The 22,180-nt window shown below is 37.5% G+C and overlaps 1 pseudogene; it reads right to left on the bottom strand.

The window, feature by feature from the left end:
• LOC149532288 (peroxidase 3 pseudogene) overlaps window positions 1–22,180 on the bottom strand; it is a 138,689-nt pseudogene that overhangs the window by 40,154 nt on the left and 76,355 nt on the right.

The raw sequence follows: 22,180 nt of genomic DNA, 5'->3' as shown, positions 1-22,180 counted from the left end.
TCTTCTTCTTCACTTTCTCCTTCTACTTCTTCTTCTTCTTCTTCACCACTTGCTTCTACTTCAATATTTTCTCCAAATTTCTTCTTTATCTTCTTTACTAATTTATGTTTCCTCTTGATAACAAAGGCTATCTTCAATTCAGTTTCAACTTTTGATTTGACAACATCATATGTGCCAAAGTGAGGAGCCTCCTTATCTATCTCTTCTGCAAGCAATGTTGTGATTGATGTTGCGGCTTCATCTATATCAAGCTCATATCCCAATGGCCTTAGCCATCTTACTCTTGGTATTGCTGCCTGGATATAGGTATAATCATTGTAAACCAAGAAGCATATGTCATTTATGTGTTTTTCCACTAGGAAAACTGGTATTCTCACCCTTTGCTTCATGAATTTCTTAAAATCCTCAAAATAGCTTATTCACTAGCCTTCTTCTTCTGTTTTGATTGTTCCTTGGCCTTTTGTGTGGATGCCCTTGTAGTGGCCCCTATTGTTGGTGCTAGCTTGGCTTGTGCTAGCTTAGTGACCTTCTTGGGTTTGGGCTAAGCTGGAGGCTAAATTTTAGCCTTTTTTTTCTTTTTCTCGGCTAGTGTGGGTGATTCCTTAGCTTCTTCTTCCTTGGCACCTTCCTCCTCATCTTCTCCTAAGCCCTAGGTCAACTCTATTGGACCTTGCCCTTGCTCTTCTTCTTCTTCACTTTCTCCTCCTACTTCTTCCTCTTCTTCTTCTTCACCACCTACTTCTCCTTCAATATTTACTCCAAATTTCTTCTTTATCTTCTTTACTAATTTATCTTTCCTCTTGAAAATAGAGGCTATCTTCAATTCAGTTTCAACTTTTGATTTGACAACATCATATGTGCCAAAGTGAGGAGCCTCCTTATCTATCTCTTTTGCAAGCAATGTTGTGATTGATGTTGAGGCTTCATCTATATCAAGCTCCTATCCCAATGGCCTTAGCCATCTTACTCTTGGTATTGCTACCTGGATATAGGTATAATCATTGTAAAACTGGGAAAACTGGTGTTCTCACCCTTTACTTCATGGATTTCTTAAAATCCTCAAAATAGCTTATCATTTGGACCTCAAAATTGTCACCCATCTGATCAATGAACTCATTGATTTGTGTAATTGTAGTTTTTTTAGGGTTCCAATAGAAGGAAAATCTTCCATAAAATAAAAAAATATACACATACAGACTTAACCAAATTTGCATTGAGCACCTTTTGATCTCCTTATTGCTCCTAGGTTTTCATTTATTTGCTACAACATTAGTTCTGACAGATCATATGTGTGATCTTTCTTTACCAGTTTGTAAGCTACATCAACAGCTATGCATGGCACACTGTTCAATTTGTTGGATTGGTAGAATTTGTGGGATATTACTCTTACAGAAAAATCTAGAAGAGGATTAGTTATAGTATCAATAGTCATACCCCTCTTGTTCCATTTGGCTCCTATATTACTTTTAATGATCTCTTTGGAATCATTGGGTAGGGTCTTAGGCCGATCTAGGGTTGGGAAACCCGTAACCCTATGCACTATCCTTTTTGTAATCTTTATTGGCCATGTTTCCAACCACAAACATCCATTGTGAATCCTGTTGAGGACAATATGTATCCATTCAAAGTTGAAACTTGTAGGGTAAACTAGGGCATTGGTCAAACCCTTTTTCTCAATTATTTGGAATTCATCCTTCAGAATCTTGTTTTCACATAGTTTGTCATATGCTTGGAATATTTCAAGATCACCTAATGCACCTATCTTATAGTTATAACACTTTCTCACATCTCGCACCATGACAACTTTTGGTGGGATAATGGCTAATGCGCCAGTTGTATCATTTTTGTAGGTGACTTCAAGGATTGGCCTAAACTCGGGTTGTTTTACCTCATTGCTAACTAACTAGACCTCATGACCCTCCTTTCCTTTGGGGTTTCTTGAACTAGTAGCCATCATACCGAACTAGGGTTTAAATGTATTAAAAAATTTAACTTTGTGTAGCTCGACACTTGTTAAATACCTTAGATCATTTAAATGTATGCTAAATCACTGTTGAGATCGATGCAAATGGCTTCAAAGTTGTTGTATGATTGCTTCTACTCTTTTCTTGTCTTTTCTTTATGTTCAAATGGTGTGAAAATGATCAAAATTTGACCTTATACCTATCAAAACCTAGCATTAAATGCTTAGTGCATATAGCTATAAACTTGGCACTTGAAGGTTTCACCATGACTCGGATCCCATTATATTTTGCTTACTCAGCCTCCACTAATTTTCTATTTCACTTGGCTTCAACTATCAACTCGGTCACAATTAGAAACTTGGTGTCCATTGGAGCTTTACTTGGCATCTGAGGATAGTTCGGCAGTATTTGCAAAAACTTTAGATTTTGTCGTGGCATCTTTGCTCATACAGATTTCTTCCTTGTAGTACTTCTTTGTCTTGGAACTGATGTATGATATAACTTTGTATATCAGTCCCATACACCTATTTTTTCTTAGTTGAATGAGATGTGATCACTTTGTAAGTATACTTGGAAATAACGAATATAACCGTTTCCACATAACCCATAATAGATATAAAATAAATACGAAATTAAAATTCACATGCAAGAGAATAGACAACATACCCACAAAATGTGACACAAGATATACCCTGGGAAACCCTCATTGAGGAAAAAACCCAGCCTCCAAAAGCATCCATCACCATGTATTATTCAGCAAAAATACCACTGTCATACAACCATGGAAGCCTTCATGGCCATAGCCACAACCGAGCAAACTATGTGAACAAGCATGAATCCACACATCCCATGCCATGCTTTCAACCTTCACAAATGCTCCCTTGGCTAACCTGTCAAGCCTTGTCCCGCTCAACTCTTGCCTTTCTCACTTTTTTGTCTCTCTACAACAACTACCCTTGTGGCTGCTTATATAGTAGCAAGTCCCACAAAACCACTAAGTGGTATTACATAAACCATGTGCTAAAACCATGCGCTACCTAACCCACTGACCCCACATTTAATATTGGGCATTTAATTCTTTTTTTCTCCAATATTAAATAATCACATGAAATATTTTCACAATGTTACAATACAACTCATCAAGAATATTCCATGGAAATCTTTACATGTTGCATGTCCATCTAGGTACAACATTACATAATAAAAATAAAATAATAAAATAACAATATTATGCAATGTGTGCAACACCCATTATATCAACAATCTCCCACTTGTTGTATACATTGCATAGGGTCAATCTGTAGCCACATAAATGAATAAGGGAACAATCCCTCCCAGTACATCCACCATCATGGATCAAAATACACCAAGTGCTCCATCCTGGTACCCACAAAAAAATCAAAGTATCTAGCATCTCGAACATGAATGATCTCACCTCCTATTATGCCACTCCCACTGGACATACATAGAAGCCATCCAAAGAGAAAGCCACCCAACCTGTCGCATTAGAAGATCATAAAATCCTGTACCAACTGAAATTCCAAGCACAAAAAAACTTGATCCAACGGTAATCACATGTATTCGTAGTTGTCAAAATATCCATAGCTGAAATAGCACTCACAACAAAGTGCCAAACCCATCCAACTATCCATACCTCAAAGGTATAACAAGTGAATCTTATATCACCGACATATTCAATCTACAACCTGCAATCACAAGCCTCAAGAGCAATACCTACCACATATATACCAAGAAGCTCCCATTGCAAAAGATAATGTCAAATCTATAACCAATCCACTCACAACATCTCAAAGAAGTGAATCCATGTAGTATCAAGGACATCCACAATACATAAACTAATATCCTGCAAGAACAACTCTCATAACAAGTCTCCAATGCTCTCCCAAGTTCACCACAACCAACAAAGGAAAGAGATAAAGGAATAACCATGTCATCTCTCACATGACATACATGAGCAAAACCAGTGATCACAATCTCTAACTAATCTCAAATCCAATGTAAGCAAAACTAAACATCTAGGAAGATAACCAAGACCAGAGAAACCATGCAAATCATAACTTGTATCATGTCCTTCTACACACACCTCTAGATGTAAACTATGCAAGTATGATCTCCTCCATAAAACCCCAACAAGAAGTCTCAACAACACCCAAACCATACCATATAACTCATCATGGATGTAAGCCTCTCACAAGAAGATCAAACTCAATAAAACTATTTCTAAACCAAGGAATAAACATTCCTAATCCAAGGAAAATGCCCAATATAAAACCATCTCCCAAACTCAACCAGCATAACAACATATGCAAATAGAGATAAACAATGCTAAACCATCTCTTAAATGAACCCTTTAGAACTAACTCATGTACCATAGCTCAAGATCCATATCCATGAAAGACAAGCATAAATATAATGCAACTGAGAGAAACAATGGGCTATACCTCTCAAGTAGCAAACTGCCGAGTAGACCAAGAGTGGGGAATGAGAATGGTCATCAAGATACCCAAGTCTCCAACCAAGACTCATCTAAGAACAATTTCCTCTCAAGTCCATATCAGGTGACTGCCCCTCAGACTTCCTGTTGAAACCATCAACCATCCCAATAAATACTTCTCTAATCCAAGAGAAATCAGCATCACCACCATCTCTAAGTATCCATGAGCACCTGTAACCAATCAATCCATGCCAACTCCAAATGCAATATAGCAATATCATGAAGTATCCAGCTTATGATCAATGTACTCAATACCAAGAAACTAAACCAAAATCAATGTCAAAGTTCCAACCATGGCCTTAGGAACATAAACATGACAACATGATCTTACCATCTCAACCAAAGAGATAACATGCTCCATATGAACACACCATAACATGTCACAACTCTAAACGTGTATCAAGAGTATACCATGACATAATAATAAAACCATCCTCATACCAAGGATAACATGCCAAATAAAAATATAAACCACACCTTTGCCAAGAACCCTGTGAGTCCTCAAGATGCAACCATCTCCACACACCATAAAGAAAACTGTCTCCACATACCAGGAAGAACCATCTCCACATACCATGAAGATAACAAGTGCACCATGCAAATGTCAAAGACACTTCTGCAGCAACAGGATCTAAGACAAACTTCCAACATCTACAAACACTCAATAAATATATCAATGCCAACAACTCCCAGTCAACCGTGGTACCAAGTCACCTATGGCATCACAAACTAGGAACTAATCCTGCACTGTCACCTCATCACTGTCACAAGCTCCCACTAAACCATGTATCCAAGCTATCCATGACATAATGATGAAAAACCATCCTCTAACCATGAGAATCAACCAAGGAATCAAACTATCAAAGAACTCAAAGTGCACATCATGAGCTCCTCAAAAGAAACCAAATAACCATGATCCTTAACCAAGAAGATATACCGCCATAACTGAATCAGAAATCCAAGCTAATGAACATCAAGGATGTACCTGTATATCCTATCATGTCATGCCAAAATCTATGACACCATGATCACATCTACGAATCGAGCGTCAGGCTCTCAATATGTCCAACCTGTCAGCATAAAATAGTCAACTACAATCCCCTACCATGACTGTACCTGGCAACAACATCTCATCCCTTCTACATGAAGAATAAAATCAGCAAATCATGTGACTTAGGGCATAGACAACCCAAATCCAAGCCACCAATCTAAATATGCATCAATAATGAAGATCAATGGGCAAAGACAACCCATAACCAAGCTATAAATGCAACCTGTAAGTATAGACCGCTTACAACACTGCACAACTTGTAGACCCAACAAGTCATCATACATATCCAAACTAAACACTGATAACCATATCATCATGAGACCAATCTGAATAATGAACCAAGGATACAATGACATCAAATTTTAAATCTCCAATGCCATAAACTCATAATGTTACAATAGTAAAAATATATCTATAAACTATTCAGATAAATATATCACCAAATAAATCATGTCAAACCTACACCAAATCTAAACCAATGTGTAGAGCTCTCCAAGAGCTTTTCGTTGACTACTCAAAGTCCAAAATCCGACACCGTATGCCCAAGTTATGCCCTAATCCATGCTCAAAATAAAGAATATATGTCTTTAGGGCTCTTAAAAACTAACAAAATTTCAAAATTATAGAACCAAACCTACACCATGTTGTAGTGCTTTGAATTAGCTTTCCAACGCCTGTAAGAACTCTAAAATCCAATATTCTGAGAGAAAGTTATGGCCGTTTTACTAAGACAATCTTTTTACCATTTTCAGTACGATTTTTTATTTTTTATTTTTTCAGTGACAAAAATTTCGACGGGATTAAATTTGACGGCCATCATGGGCTGAAACTAAAAAACTCTTTCATTTCCTCTGAACATGGCCAAACTAGGGCATATTATATATCAAAATTTGTGGAAATGTTGACCCGGATCCAATGGTGAGGTTTGTTTTTACCTAGGAGGTCATTTCTGCATACTACCCCCAAAAACCCTCATTTAAATGAAACATCCGAAAAACTCTTTTTCTCCAACAATTTCACATGCCCAAATATTTTACCATCCCATCATAACAGCAAATCTAAAACCCTTAGATCTGCAATAAATTATTCATATATCTTGCCCTTTCTTTTATCCTCTCATGCATTCTCATGGATTCAATCTAGGGTTACAATAATAAAACCATAGCTCTAATACCACTTGTAAGAAAACTTGGCAATAAAAGAATATAACCGTTTCCACATAACCCATAATAAATCTAAAATAAACATGGAATTAAAATCCATGTGCAAGAGAATAGACAACATACCCATAAAATGTGACACAAGATATACCCTGGGAAACCCTCATTGAGGAAAAAACCCAGCCTCCAAAAGCATCCATCACCATGTATTATTCACCAAAAAATACCATTTCCATACAACCATGGAATCCTTCATGGCCATCGTCACAATCGAGCAAACTATGTGAACAAGCATGAATCTACAAATCCCATGCCATGCTTCCAACCTTCACAAATGCTCCCTCGGCTAACCTGTCAAGCCTTGTCTCGCTCGACTCTTGCCTTTTGTCTTCTCTTTGTCACTGTACAACAACTACCCTTGTGGTTGCTTATATAGTAGCAAATCCTAAAAAACCACCAAGTGGTATTACATAAACCATGTGCTAAAACCATGTGCTACCTAACCCACTGACCCCACATTTAATATTGGGCATTTAATTCTTTTTTTTTCCAATATTAAATAATTACATGAAATATTTTCACAATGTTACAATACAACTCATCAAGAATATTCCATGGAAATCTTTACATGTTGCATGTCCATCTAGGTACAACATTACATAATAAAAATAAAATAATAAAATAACAATATTTTTCAATGTGTGCAACACCCATTATCTCAACAATCTCCCACTTGTTGTATACATTGCATAGGGTCAATCCGTAGCCACATAAATGAATAAGGGAACAATCCCTCCTAGTACATCCACCATCATGGATCAAAATACACCAAGTGCTCCATCCTAGTACCCGCAAAAAAATCAAAGTATCTAGCATCTCGAACATGAATGATCTCACCTCTTATTATGCCACTGCCACTAGACATACATAGAAGCCATCCAAAGAGAAAGCCACCAACCTGTCGCATTAGAAGATCATAAAATCCTGTACCAACTGAAATTCCAAGCACAAAAAAAAACTGATCCAAAGGTAATCACATGTATCCGTAGTTGTCAAAATATCCATAGTTGAAATAGCACCCACAACAAGTGCCAAACCCATCCAACTATCCATACCTCAAAGGTGTAACAAGTGATCTCATATCACCAACATATCCAATTTACAACCTGCAATCACAAGCCTCAAGAGCAATACCTGCCACATATATACTAAGAAGCTCCCACTGCAAAAGATCTTGTCAAATCTATAACCAATCCACTCACAACATCTCAAAGAAGTGAATCCATGTAGTATCAAGGACATCCACAATACATAAACTGATATCCTATAAGAATAATTCTCATAAAAAGTCTCCAATGCTCTCCCAAGTTCACCACAACCAATAGAGGAAAGAGATAGAGGAATGACCATGTCATCTCTCACATGACATATATGAGCACAAACCAGTGATCACAATCTCTAACTAATCTCAAATCCAATGTAAGAAAAACTGAACATCTAGGAAGATAACCAAGACCAGAGAAACCATGCAAATCATAACTTGTATCATGTCCTTCTACACACACCTCTAGATGTAAACTATGCAAGTATGATCTCCTTCGTAAAACCCCAACAAGAAGCCTCAACAACACCCAAACCATACCATATAACTAATCATGGATGTAAGCCTCTCACAAGAAGATCAAACTCAATAAACCATTCCTATATCAAGGAATATGCCCAATATAAAACCATCTCCCAAACCCAACTAGCATAACAACATATGCACATGGAGATAACCAATTCTTAACCATCTCTCAAATGAACCCTCTGGAACTAACTCATGTACCATAGCTCAAGATCCATATCGATGAAAGACAAGCATAAATATAATGCAACTAAGAGAAACAATGGGCTATACCTCTCAAGTAGTAAACTGCCAAGTAGACCAAGAGTGGGGAATGAGAATGCTCATCAAGATACCCAAGTCTCCAACCAAGACTCATCTAAGAAAAATCTCCTCTCAAGTCCATATCAAGTGACTGCCCCTCAGACTTCCTGCTGAAACCATCAATCGTCCCAACAAATACTTCTCTAATGCAAGAGAAATTAGCGTCACCACCGTCTCTAAGTATCCATGAGCACCTGTAACCAATCAATCCACGCCAACTTCAAATGCAACATAGCAATATCACAAACTATCCAGCTTATGATCAGTGTACTCAATACCAAGAAACTAAACCAAGATCAATGTCAAAGTTCCAACCATGGCCTCAGGAACATAAACATGACAACTTGATCTTACCATCTCAACTAAAGAGATAACATGCTCCATATGAACACACCATAACATATCACAACTCTAAACACGTATCAAGAGTATACCATGACATAAAATCATCCTCACACCAAGGATAACATGCCAAATAAAAGCATAAACCACACCTTTGCCAAGAACCCTATGAGTCCTCAAGATGCAACCATCTCCACACACCATGAAGAAAACCATCTCCACATACCATGAAGATAACCAAGAACTCCATGAGTCCTCAAGATCTAACCATTTTCACCCACCATGAAGATAACAAGTGCACCATACAAATGTCAAAGATGCTTCTACAGCAACAGGATCTAAGAAAAACCTCCAACATTTGCAAACATTCAATAAATATATCAATGCCAACAACTCTCACTCAACCGTGGTACCAAGTCACCTATGGCATCATAAAATCCATCTCCTACATGAAGATCCAAACCAAACTAGGAACTAATCCTGCATTGTCACCCCATCACTGTCACAAGCTCCCACTAAATCGTGTATCCAAGTTATCCATGACATCATGATGAAAATACCATCCTCTAACCATGAGAATCAACCAAAGTTATACCCTAATCTGTGCTCAAAATAAATAACATCTAACTTTAGGGCTCTTAAAACTTGAAAAAATCTCAAAATTATAGAACCAAACCTAACCATGTTGTAGTGCTTTGAATTAACTTTCCAACGCCTATAAGAACTCTGAAATCTGATATTCTGAGAGAAAGTTATGGTTGTTTTACTAAGACAGTCTTTTTACCATTTTCAGTACGATTTTTCATTTTTAATTTTTTTTTCAGTGACAAAAATTCTGACGGGATTAAATTTGATGTCATTGTATACTCAGTTCATATTTCAGATTGGTCTCATGATGATATGGTTATCAATGTTTGGTTTGGATATTCATGATGACTTGTTGGGTCTACAAGTTGTGCAATGTTGTAAGCGGTCTATACTTACAGGTTGCATTTATAGCTTGGTTATGGGTTGTCTTTGCCCATTGATCTTTCATTATTGATACATATTCAGATTGGTGGCTTGAATTTGGGTTGTCTATGCTCTGAGTCACATGATTTGCCAATTTTATTCTTCATGTAGAAGGGATGAGATGTTGTTACCAGGTACAATCATGGTGGAGGATTGTGGTTGACTATTTTATGCTAACAAGTTGGGCATATTGAGAAACAGATGCTCGGTTCATGGATGTGATCATGGTGTCATGGATTTTGGCATGACATGATTAGGTTATACAGATACATTCTTGATGTTCATTAGCTTGGATTTTCTGATTCAGTTATGGTGTTATATCTTCTTGGTTGAGGATCATGGTTATTTAGTTTCTTTTGAGGATCTCATGATGTGCACTTTGAGTTCTTTGATAGTTTGATGCTTTGGTTGATTCTCATGGTTAGAGGATGGGTTTTCATCATGATGTCATGGATAGCTTGGATACACGGCTTAGTGGGAGCTTGTGACAGTAATGAGGTGACAGTGCAGGATTAGTTCCTAGTTTGGTTTATATCTTCTTGGTTTGGAGAGGATGGATTTTATGATGCCATAGGTGACTTGGTACCACAGTTGAGTGGGAGTTTTTGGCATTGATATATTTATTGAGTGTTTGCAGATGTCGGAGGTTTGTCTTAGATCCTGTTGCTGCAAAAGCATCTTTGACATTTGCATGATGCACTTGTTATCTTCATGGTGTGTGAAGATGGTTAGATCTTGTGGACTCATAGAGTTCTTGGTTATCTTCATGGTATGTGGAGATGGTTTTCTTCAGGGTGTGTGGAGATGGTTGCATCTTGAGGACTCACAGGGTTCTTGGCAAAGGTGTGGTTTATGCTTTTATTTGGCATGTTATCCTTAGTATGAGGATGGTTTCTTTATTATGTCATAGTATACTCTTGATACGTGTTTAGAGTTGTGACATATTATGGTATGTTCATATGGAGCATGTTATCTCTTTAGTTGAGATGGGAAGGTCATGTTGTCATGTTTATGTTCCCGAGGCCATGGTTAGAATTTTGACATTGATCTTGGTTTAGTTTCTTGGTATTGAGTACACTGATCATAAGTTGGATACTTCATGATATTGCTATGTTGCATTTGGAGTTGGCATGGATTCATTGGTTACAGGTGCTCTTGGATACTTAGAGACGATGGTGACACTAATTTCTCTTGGATTAGAGAAGTATTTGTTGGGACAGTTGATGGTTTCAGTAGGAAGTCCGAGGGGCAGTCACCTGATATGGACTTGAGAGGAGATTGTTCTTAGATGAGTCATGGTTGGAGACTTGGGTATCTTGATGAGCATTCTCATTCCCCACTCTTGGTCTACTCGGTGGTTTGCTACTTGAGAGGTATAGCCCATTGTTTCTCTCAGTTGCATTATATTTATGTTTATCTTTCATGGATATGGATCTTGAGCTATGGTACATGAGTTAGTTCTGGAGGGTTCATTTGAGAGATTGATAAGCATTGGTTATCTCCATGTGCATATGTTGTTATGCTGGTTGAGTTTGGGAGATGATTTTATATTGGGCATATTTCTTGATATAGGAATGGTTTATTGAGTTTGATCTTCTTGTGAGAGGCTTACATCCATGATTATTTATATGGTATGGTTTGGGTGTTGTTGAGGCTTCTTGTTGGAGTTTTATGGAGGAGATCATACTTGCACAGTTTACATCTAGAGGTGTGTGTAGAAGGACATGATATAAGTTATGATTTGCATGGTTTCTCTGATCTTGGTTATATTCTTGGATGTTCATTTTTTTCTACATTGGATTTGAAATTGGTTAGAGATTGTGATCACTGGTTTGTGCTCATGTATGTCATGTGAGAGATGACATGGTTATTCATTTATCTATTTCCTTTGTTGGTTGTGGAGAATTTGAGAGACTATTGTAGACTTGTTATGAGAATTTTTTTCTTGCAGGTTATCAGTTGATGTATTGTGGATGTCCTTGATACTGCATGGATTCACTTCTTTGAGATGTTGTGAGTGGATTGGTTATAGATTTGACATTATCTTTTGCAGTGGGAGCTTCTTAGTAGATATGTGGCAGGTATTGCTCTTGAGGCTTATGATTGTAAGTTGTAGATTGGATATGTTGGTGATATGATATTCACTTGTTATACCTTTGAGGTATGGATAGTTGGATGGGTTTGGCACTTATTGTAGGTGCTATTTCAACTATGGATATTTTGACAACTACGGATACATGTGATTACCTTTGGATCAGGTTATTTGTGCTTAGAATTTCAGTTGGTACAGGATTTTATGATCTTCTAATGCGACAAGTTGGGTGGTTTTCTCTTTGGATGGTTTCTATGTATGTCCAGTGGGAGTGGCATAATAGGAGGTGAGATCATTCATGTTCGAGATGCTAGATACTTTGATTTTGTTGCGGGTACCAGGATGGAGCACTTGGTGTATTTTGATCCATGATGGTGGATGTGCTGGGAGGGATTGTTCCCTTATTCATTTATGTGGCTATGGATTGACGCTATTCAATGTATACAACAAGTGGGAGATTGTTGAGATAATGTTTGTTGCACACATTGCATAATATTGTTATAATTTATTTTGGTATGTAATGTTGTACCTAGATGGACGTGCAACATGTAAAGATTCCCATGGAATATTCTTGATGAGTTGTATTGTAACATTGTAAAAATATTTCATGTAATTATTTAATATTGGGGAAAAGAATTAAATGCCCAATATTAAATGTGGGGTCAGTGGGTTAGGTAGCACATGGTTTTAGCACATGGTATTTTAACCCTAGATTGAATCCATGGGAATGCATGAGAGGATAAAAGAAAAGGGCAAGATATATGAATGATTTATTGCAGATTTGAGGCTTTTGGGTTTGCTGTTATGATGGGATATTAAAAGATTTGGGCATGTGAAATTGTTGGACAAAAGATTTTTTCGGATGTTTCATTTAAATGAGGGTTTTGGAGGGTAGCTTGTAAAAATGACCTCCTAGGTAAAAACAGACCTCATCATTGGATTCAGGTCGACATTTTCATAAAATTTTGATATATGATATGCCCTAGTTTGGCCATGTTCAGAGGAAATGAAAGAGTTATTTTAGTTTCACCCATGATGGCCATCAAATTTAATCCCGTCAGAATTTTCGTCACTGAAAAAATAAAAAAATAAAAAATCGTACTGAAAATGGTAAAAAGATTGTCTTAGTAAAATGGCCATAACTTTCTCTCAGAATATCAAATTTTAGAGTTCTTATAGGCGTTGGAAAGCTAATTTAGAGCACTACAAGATGATGTAGATTTGGTTCTATGATTTTGAAATTTGTTAGGTTTTAAGAGCCCTAAAGACATATGTTCTTTATTTTGAGCACAGATTAGGGCATAACTTGGGCATACGGAGTCAGATTTTGGACTTCGAGTAGTCAACGGAAAGCTCTTGGAGAGCTCTACACATTGGTTCAGATTTGGTGCAGGTTTGACATAATTTATTTGTTGATATATTTATCTAAATAGTTTATAGGTATATTTTGACTATGGTAACATTATGAGTTTATGGCATTGGAGATTTAAGATTTGATGTCATTGTATACTCAGTTCATATTTTAGATTGGTCTCATAATGATATGGTTATTCTTTTATCTCTTTCCTCTGTTGATTGTGGTGAACTTGAGAGAGCATTGGAGACTTGTTATGAGAGTTGTTCTTACAGGATATTGGATTATGTATTGTGGATGTCCTTGATACTCACTTCTTTGAGATGTTGTGAGTGGATTAGTTATAGATTTGACATTATCTTTTGTAGTGGGAGCTTCTTGATGTATATGTGGCAGGTATTGCTCTTGAGGCTTGTGATTGCAGGTTGCAGATTGGATATTTCAGTGATATAAGATTCACTTGTTATACCTTTGAGATATGGATAGTTGGATGGGTTTGGCACTTTGTTGTGGGTATTATTTCAGCTATGGATATTTTGACAACTATGGATACATGTGATTACCTTTGGATCAGGTTTTTGTGCTTGGAATTTTAGTTGGTACAGAATTTTATGATCTTCTAATGCGACACGTTGGGTGGCTTTCTCTTTGGATGGCTTCTATGTATGTCCAGTGGGAGTGGCATTATAGGAGGTGAGATCATTCATGTTTGAGATGCTGGATACTTTGATTTTGTTGCAGGTACCAGGATGGAGCACTTGGTGTATTTTGATCCATGATGGTGGATGTGCTTGGAGGGATTGTTCCCTTTTTCATTTATGTGGCTACGGATTGACCCTATGCAATGTATACAACAAGTGGGAGATTGTTGAGATAATGGTAAAAATACTTTCTTAGTAAAATGGCCATAATTTTCTCTCACAATATCGAATTTCAGAGTTCTTACAAGCATTGGAAAGCTAATTCAAAGCACTACAAGATGGTGTAGATTTGGTTCTATGATTTTAAAAATTTTTCAAGTTTTAAGAGCCCTAAATATAGATGTTCTTTATTTTGAGCACGGATTTGGGCATAACTTGGGCATACGGAGTTGAATTTTGGACTTCGAGTAGTCAACAGAAAGCTCTTGGAGAGCTCTACATATTGGTTTAGATTTGGTGTAGGTCTGGCATGATTTATTTGTTGATATATTTATCTGAACAGTACATAGGTATATTTTGACTATGGTAACGTTGTGAGTTTATGACATTGGAGATTTAAGATTTGATGTCATTGTATACTCAGTTCATATTACAGATTGGTCTCATGATGATATGGTTATCAGTGTTTGGTTTGGATATGCATGATGACTTGTTGGATCTACAAGTTGTGCAGTGTTGTAAGAAGTCTATACTTACAGGTTGCATTTATGACTTGGTTATGGGTTGTCTTTGCCCATTGATCTTTCATTATTGATGCATATTCAGATTGGTGGCTTGGATTTGGGTTGTTTATGCCCTAAGTCACATGATTTACTATTTTCTTCATGTAGAAGGGATGAGATGTTGTTACCAGGGACAGTCATGGTGGAGGATTGTGGTTGACTATGCTGACAGGTTGGACATATTGAGAGCCAGATGCTCGGTTCATGGATGTGATCATAGTGTCATAGATTTTGGCATGACATGATTGGTTATATAGGATCTCATGAAGTGCACTTTGAGTTCTTTGATGGCTTGAAGCTTTGGTTGATTCTCGTGGTTAGTGGATGGTTTTTCATCATGATGTCATGGATAGCTTGGATACACGGTTTAGTGGGAGTTTGTGACAGTGATGGGGTGACAGTGCAGGATTAGTTCATGGTTTGGTTTATATCTTCTTGGTTTAGAGAGGATGGATTTTATGATTCCATAGGTGACTTGGTACCACGGTTGAGTGGGAGTTGTTGGCATTGATATATTTATTGAGTGTTTGCAGATGTTGGAGGTTTGTCTTAGATCCTGTTGCTGCAGAAGCGTCTTTGACATTTGCATGGTGCACCTGTTATCTTCATGGTGTGTGAAGATGGATAGATCTTAAGGACCCATAGGGTTCTTGGTTATCTTGATGGTGTGTGGAGATGGTTCTTCCTAGTATGTGGAGATAGTTTTCTTCATGGTGTATGGAGATGGTTGCATCTTGAGGACTCACAAGGTTCTTGGAAAAGGTGTGGTTTATGCTTTTATTTGGCATGTTATCCTTGGTGTGAGGATGGTTTCATTATTATGTCATGGTATACTCTTGATACACGTTTAGAGTCATGACGTGTTATGATGTGTTCATATGGAGCATGTTATCTCTTTAGTTGAGATGGTAAGATCATGTTGTCATGTTTATGTTCCTGAGGCCATGGTTGCAACTTGGACATTGATTTTGGTTTAGTTTCTTGGTATTGAGTACACTGATCATAAGCTAGAGACTTCATGATATTGCTATGTTGCATTTGGAGTTGGCATGGATTGATTGGTTACAGGTTCTCAGGGATACTTAGAGACGGTGGTGACGCTAATTTCTCTTAGATTAGAGAAGTATTTGTTGGGATGGTTGATGGTTTCCACAGGAAGTCCGAGGGGCAGTCACCTGATATGGACTTGAGAGGAGATTGTTCTTAGATGAGTCTTGGTTGGAGACTTGGGTATCTTGATGAGCATTCTCATTCCCCACTCTTGGTCTACTCGGCGGTTTGCTACTTGAGAGGTATAGCCCATTGTTTTGTCTTAGTTGCATTATATTTATGCTTGTCTTTCATGGATATGGATCTTGAGCTATGGTACATGAGTTAGTTCTGGAGGGTTCATTTGAGAGATGGTTTAGCATTGGTTATCTCCATGTGCATATGTTGTTATGTTGGTTGAGTTTGGGAGATGGTTTTATATTGGGCATTTTCCTTGGATTAGGAATGGTTTTATTGAGTTTGATCTTCCTGTGAGAGGCTTACATCCATGATTAGTTATATGGTATGGTTTGGGTGTTGTTGAGGCTTCTTGTTGGGGTTTTATGGAGGAGATCATACTTGCACAGTTTACATCTAGAGGTGTGTGTAGAAGGACATGATACAGGTTATGATTTGCATGGTTGCTCTAGTCTTGGTTATCTTCCTAGCTGTTCAGTTTTGCCTACATTGGATTTGATATTAGTTAGAGATTGTGATCACTAGTTTGTGCTCATGTATGTCATGTGAGAAATGACATGGTTATTCTTTTATCTCTTTCCTCTGTTGATTGTGGTGAACTTGGGAGAGCATTAGAGACTTGTTATGAGAGTTTTTCTTACAGGATATTGGATTATGTATTGTGGATTTCCTTGATACTACATGGATTCACTTCTTTGAGATGTGTTGAGTGGATTGGTTATAGATTTGAAATTATCCTTTGGAGTGGGATCTTCTTGATATATATGTGGCAGGTATTGCTCTTGAGGCTTGTGATTGCAGGTTGCAGATTGGATATGTCGGTGATATGAAATTCACTTGTTATACCTCAAAGTATAATAAAATCAAAGTATCCAACATCTTGAACATGAATGATCTCACCTCCTATTATGCCACTACCACTGGACATACATAGAATCCATCGAAAGAGAAAACCACCCAACCTGTCACATTAGAAGATCATAAAATCCTATACCAATTGAAATTCCAAGCACAAATAACTTGATCCAAAGGTAATCACATGTATCCGTAGTTGTCAAAATATCCATAGCTGAAATAGCACCCACAGCAAGTGTCAAACCCATCCAACTATCCATACCTCTAAGGTATAACAAGTGAATCTCATATCACCGACATATCCAATCTACAACTTGCAATCACAAGCCTCAAGAGCAATACCTGCCACATATATACCAAGAAGCTCCCACTGCAAAAGATAATGTCAAATCTATAACCAATCATGAACACAAACATGAACACAAACCAGTGATCACAATCTCTAACCAATCTCAAATCCAATGTAGGAAAAATTGAACATCCAAGAAGATAACCAAGACCAGAGAAACCATGCAAATCATAACCTGTATCATGTCCTTCTACACACACCTCTAGATGTAAACTGTGCAAGTATGATCTCCTCCATAAAACCCCAACAAGAAGCCTCAACAACACCCAAACCATACCATATAACTCATCATGGATGTAAGCCTCTCACAAGAAGATCAAACTCAATAAAACTATTCCTAAATCAAGGAATAAACATTCCTAATCCAAGGAAAATGCCCAATATAAAACCATCTCCCAAACTCAACCAGCATAACAACAAATGCAAATAGAGATAACCAATGCTAAACCATCTCTTAAATGAACCCTCCAGAACTAACTCATGTACCATAGCTCAAGATCCATATCCATGAAAGACAAATATAAATATAATGCAACTGAGAGAAACAATGGGCTTTACCTCTCAAGTAGCAAACCGCCGAGTAGACCAAGAGTGGGGAATGAGAATGCTCATCAAGATACCCAAGTCTCCAACCAAGACTTATCTAAGAACAATCTCCTCTCAAGTCCATATCAGGTGACTGCCCTTCGGACTTCCTGTTGAAACCATCAACCGTCCCAACAAATACTTCTCTATTCCAAGAGAAATTAGCATCACCACCATCTCTAAGTATCCATGAGCACCTGTAACCAATCAATCCATGCCAACTCCAAATGCAACATAGCAGTATCATGAAGTATCCAGCTTATGATCAGTGTACTCAATACCAAGAAACTAAACCAAAATCAATGTCAAAGTTCCAACCATGGCCTTAGGAACATAAACATGACAACATGATCTTACCATCTCAACCAAAGAGATAACATGCTCCATATGAACACACCATAACATGTCACAACTCTAAACGCGTATCAAGAGTATACCATGACATAATAATTAAACCATCCACATACCAAGGATAACATGCCAAATAAAAATATAAACCACACCTTTGCCAAGAACCCTGTGAGTCCTCAAGATGCAACCATCTCCACATACTAGCAAGAACCATCTCCACATACCATGAAGATAACAAGTGCACCATGCAAATGTCAAAGACACTTTTGCAGCAACAGGATCTAAGACAAACTTCCAACATCTACAAACACTCAATAAATATATCAATGCCACCAACTCCCACTCAACTGTAGTACCAAGTCACCTATGGCATCACAAACCAGGAACTAATCTTGCACTGTCACCTCATCACTGTCACAAGCTCTCACTAAACCATGTATCCAAGCTATCCATGACATAATGATGAAAAACCATCCTCTAACCATGAGAATCAACCAAGGCATCAAACCATCAAAGAACTCAAAGTGCACATCATGAGCTCCTCAAAAGAAATCAAATAACCATGATCTTTAACCAAAAAGATATACCACCATAACTCAGTCAGAAATCCAAGCTAATGAACATCAAGGATGTATCTATATATCTAATCATGTCATGCCAAAATCTATGGCAGCATGATCACATCCTTGAATCGAGCATCAGGCTCTCAATATGTCCAACCTATCAGCATAAAATAGTCAACCACAATCCCCCACCATGATTGTGCCTGGTAACAACATCTCATCCTTTCTACATGAAGAATAAAATCAGCAAATCATGTGACTCAGGGCATAGACAACCCAAATTCAAGCCACCAATCTAAATATGCATCAATAATGAAGATCAATGGGCAAAGACAACCCATAACCAAGCTATAAATGCAACCTGTAAGTATAGACCACTTACAACACTAAACAACCTGTAGACCCAACAAGTCATCATACATATTCAAACTAAACACTGATAACCATATCATCATGAGACCAATCTGAATAATGAACCGAGTATACAATAACATCAAATCTTAAATCTCCAATGCCATAAACTCACAATGTTATCATAGTCAAAATATATCTATAAACTATTCAGATAAATATATCACCAAATAAATCATGCCAAACCTACACCAAATCTGAACCAATGTGTAGAGCTCTCCAAGAGCTTTTCGTTGACTACTCGAAGTCCAAAATCCAACTCCGTATGCCCAAGTTATGCCCTAATCCATGCTCAAAATAAAGAACATCTATCTTTAGGGCTATTAAAAACTGACAAAATTTCAAAATTATAGAACCAAACCTACACCATGTTGTAGTGCTCTGAATTAGTTTTCCAACGTCTATAAGAACTCTAAAATCTGATATTCTGAGAGAAAGTTATGGCCGTTTTACTAAGACAGTCTTTTTACCATTTTCAGTACGATTTTTTATTTTTTCAGTGACAAAAATTCCGACGGGATTAAATTTGACGGCCATCATGGGCTGAAACTTAAAAACTCTTCCATTTCCTCTGAACATGGCCAAACAAAGGCATATTATATATCAAAATTTGTTGAAATTTTGACCTGGATCCAATGGTGAGGTTTGTTTTTACCTAGGAGGTCATTTTTTCATGCTACCCCCCAAAACACTCATTTAAATGAAACATCCGAAAAACTCTTTTTCTCCAACAATTCACATGCCCAAATATTTTACCATCCCATCATAACAGCAAATCCAAAACCCTTAGATCTGCAATAAATCATTCATATATCTTGCCCTTTCTTTTATCCTCTCATGCATTCCCATAGATTCAATCTAGGGTTACAAACAACACAACCATAGCTCTGATAGCACTTGTAAGTTCTTTGATGGTTTGATGCCTTGGTTGATTCTCATGGTTAGAGGATAGTTTTTCATCATTATGTCATGGATAGCTTGGATACATGGTTTAGTGGGAGCTTGTGACAGTGATGAGGTGACAGTGCAAGATTAGTTCCTGGTTTGTGATGCCATAGGTGACTTGGTACCACGGTTGAGTGGGAGTTATTGGCATTGATATATTTACTGAGTGTTTGCAGATGTTGAAAGTTTGTCTTAGATCATGTTGCTGCAGAAGTGTCTTTGACATTTGCATGGTGCACTTGTTATCTTCATGGTATGTGGAGATGGTTCTTCCTGCTATGTGGAGATGGTTTTCTTCATGGTGTATGGAGATGGTTGCATCTTGAGGACTCACAGGGTTCTTGGCTAACCTATCAAGACTTGTCCTGCTCGACTCTTAACTTTTGTCTTCTCCTTGTCACTCTTACTCTCTACAACAACTACCCTTGTGGCTGCTTATATAGTAGCAAGTCCCACAAAACCACTAAGTGGTATTACATAAACCATGTGCTACAACCATGTGCTACCTAACCCACTGACCCCACATTTAATATTGGACATTTAATTCTTTTCCCCAATATTAAATAATTACATGAAATATTATCACAATGTTACAATACAACTAATCAAGAATATTCCATGGGAATCTTTACATGTTGCACGTCCATCTAGGCACAACATTGTATAACAAAAAAATATAACAATATTATGCAATGTGTGCAACACTCATTATCTCAACAATCTCCCACTTGTTGTATACATTGCATAGGGTCAATCCGTAGCCACATAAATAAACAAGGGAACAATCCCTCCAAGCACATCCACCATCATGGATCAAAATACACCAAGTGCTCCATCCTGGTACCCGCAACAAAATCAAAGTATCCAGCATCTCGAACATGAATGATCTCACCTCCTATTATGCCAATACTACTGGACATACATAGAAGCCATCCAAAGAGAAAGCCACCCAACCTGTCGCATTAGAAGATCATAAAATCCTATACCAACTGAAATTCCAAGCACAAAAACTTGATCCAAAGGTAATCACATGTATCTGTAGTTGTCAAAATATCCATAGCTGAAATAGCACCCACAGCAAGTGCCAAACCCATCCAACTATCCATAGCTCAAAGGTATAACAAGTGAATCTTATATCACTGACATATCTGATCTGCAACCTACAATCACAAGCCTCAAGAGCAATACCTACCACATATATACCAAGAAGCTCTCACTGCAAAAGATAATGTGAAATCTATAACCAATGCACTCAAAACATCTCAAAGAAGTGAATCCATGTAGTATCAAGGACATCCACAATACATAAACTAATATCCTGCAAGAACAACTCTCATAACAAGTCTCCAATGCTCTCCCAAGTTCACCACAACCAACAGAGGAAAGAGATAAAGGAATAACCATGTCATCGCTCACATGACATACATGAGCACAAACCAGTGATTACAATCTCTAACTAATCTCAAATCTAATGTAAGCAAAACTGAACATCCAGGAAGATAACCAAGAGCAGTGAAACCATGCAAATCATAACCTGTATCATGTCCTTCTACACACACCTCTAGATGTAAACTGTGCAAGTATGATCTCCTCCATAAAATCGCAACAAGAAGCTTCAACAACACCCAAACCATACCATATAACTAAGCATGGATGTAAGCCTCTCACAAGAAGATCAAACTCAATAAAACCATTCCTAAACCAAGGAATAACCATTCCTAATCCAAGGAAAATACCCAATATAAAACCATCTCCCAAACTCAACCAACATAACAACATATGCACATGGAGATAACCAATGCTAAACCATCTCTCAAATGAACCCTCCAGAACTAACTCATGTACCATAGCTCAAGATCCATATCCATGAAAGACAAGCATAAATATTATGCAACTAAGAGAAACAATGGGCTATACCTCTCAAGTAGAAAACTGCCGAGTAGACCAAGAGTGGGGAATGAGAATGCTCATCAAGATACCCAAGTCTCCAACCAATACTCATCTAAGAACAATCTCCTCTCAAGTCCATATCAGGTGACTACCCCTTGGACT

Source organism: Cupressus sempervirens, chromosome 10 (genome assembly GCF_028749045.1).
Source record: "Cupressus sempervirens isolate cs-2001-9-10 chromosome 10, ASM2874904v1, whole genome shotgun sequence".
NCBI classification, from domain to species: domain Eukaryota; kingdom Viridiplantae; phylum Streptophyta; class Pinopsida; order Cupressales; family Cupressaceae; genus Cupressus; species Cupressus sempervirens.
This window is presented reverse-complemented; position numbering and strand designations above follow the sequence as displayed.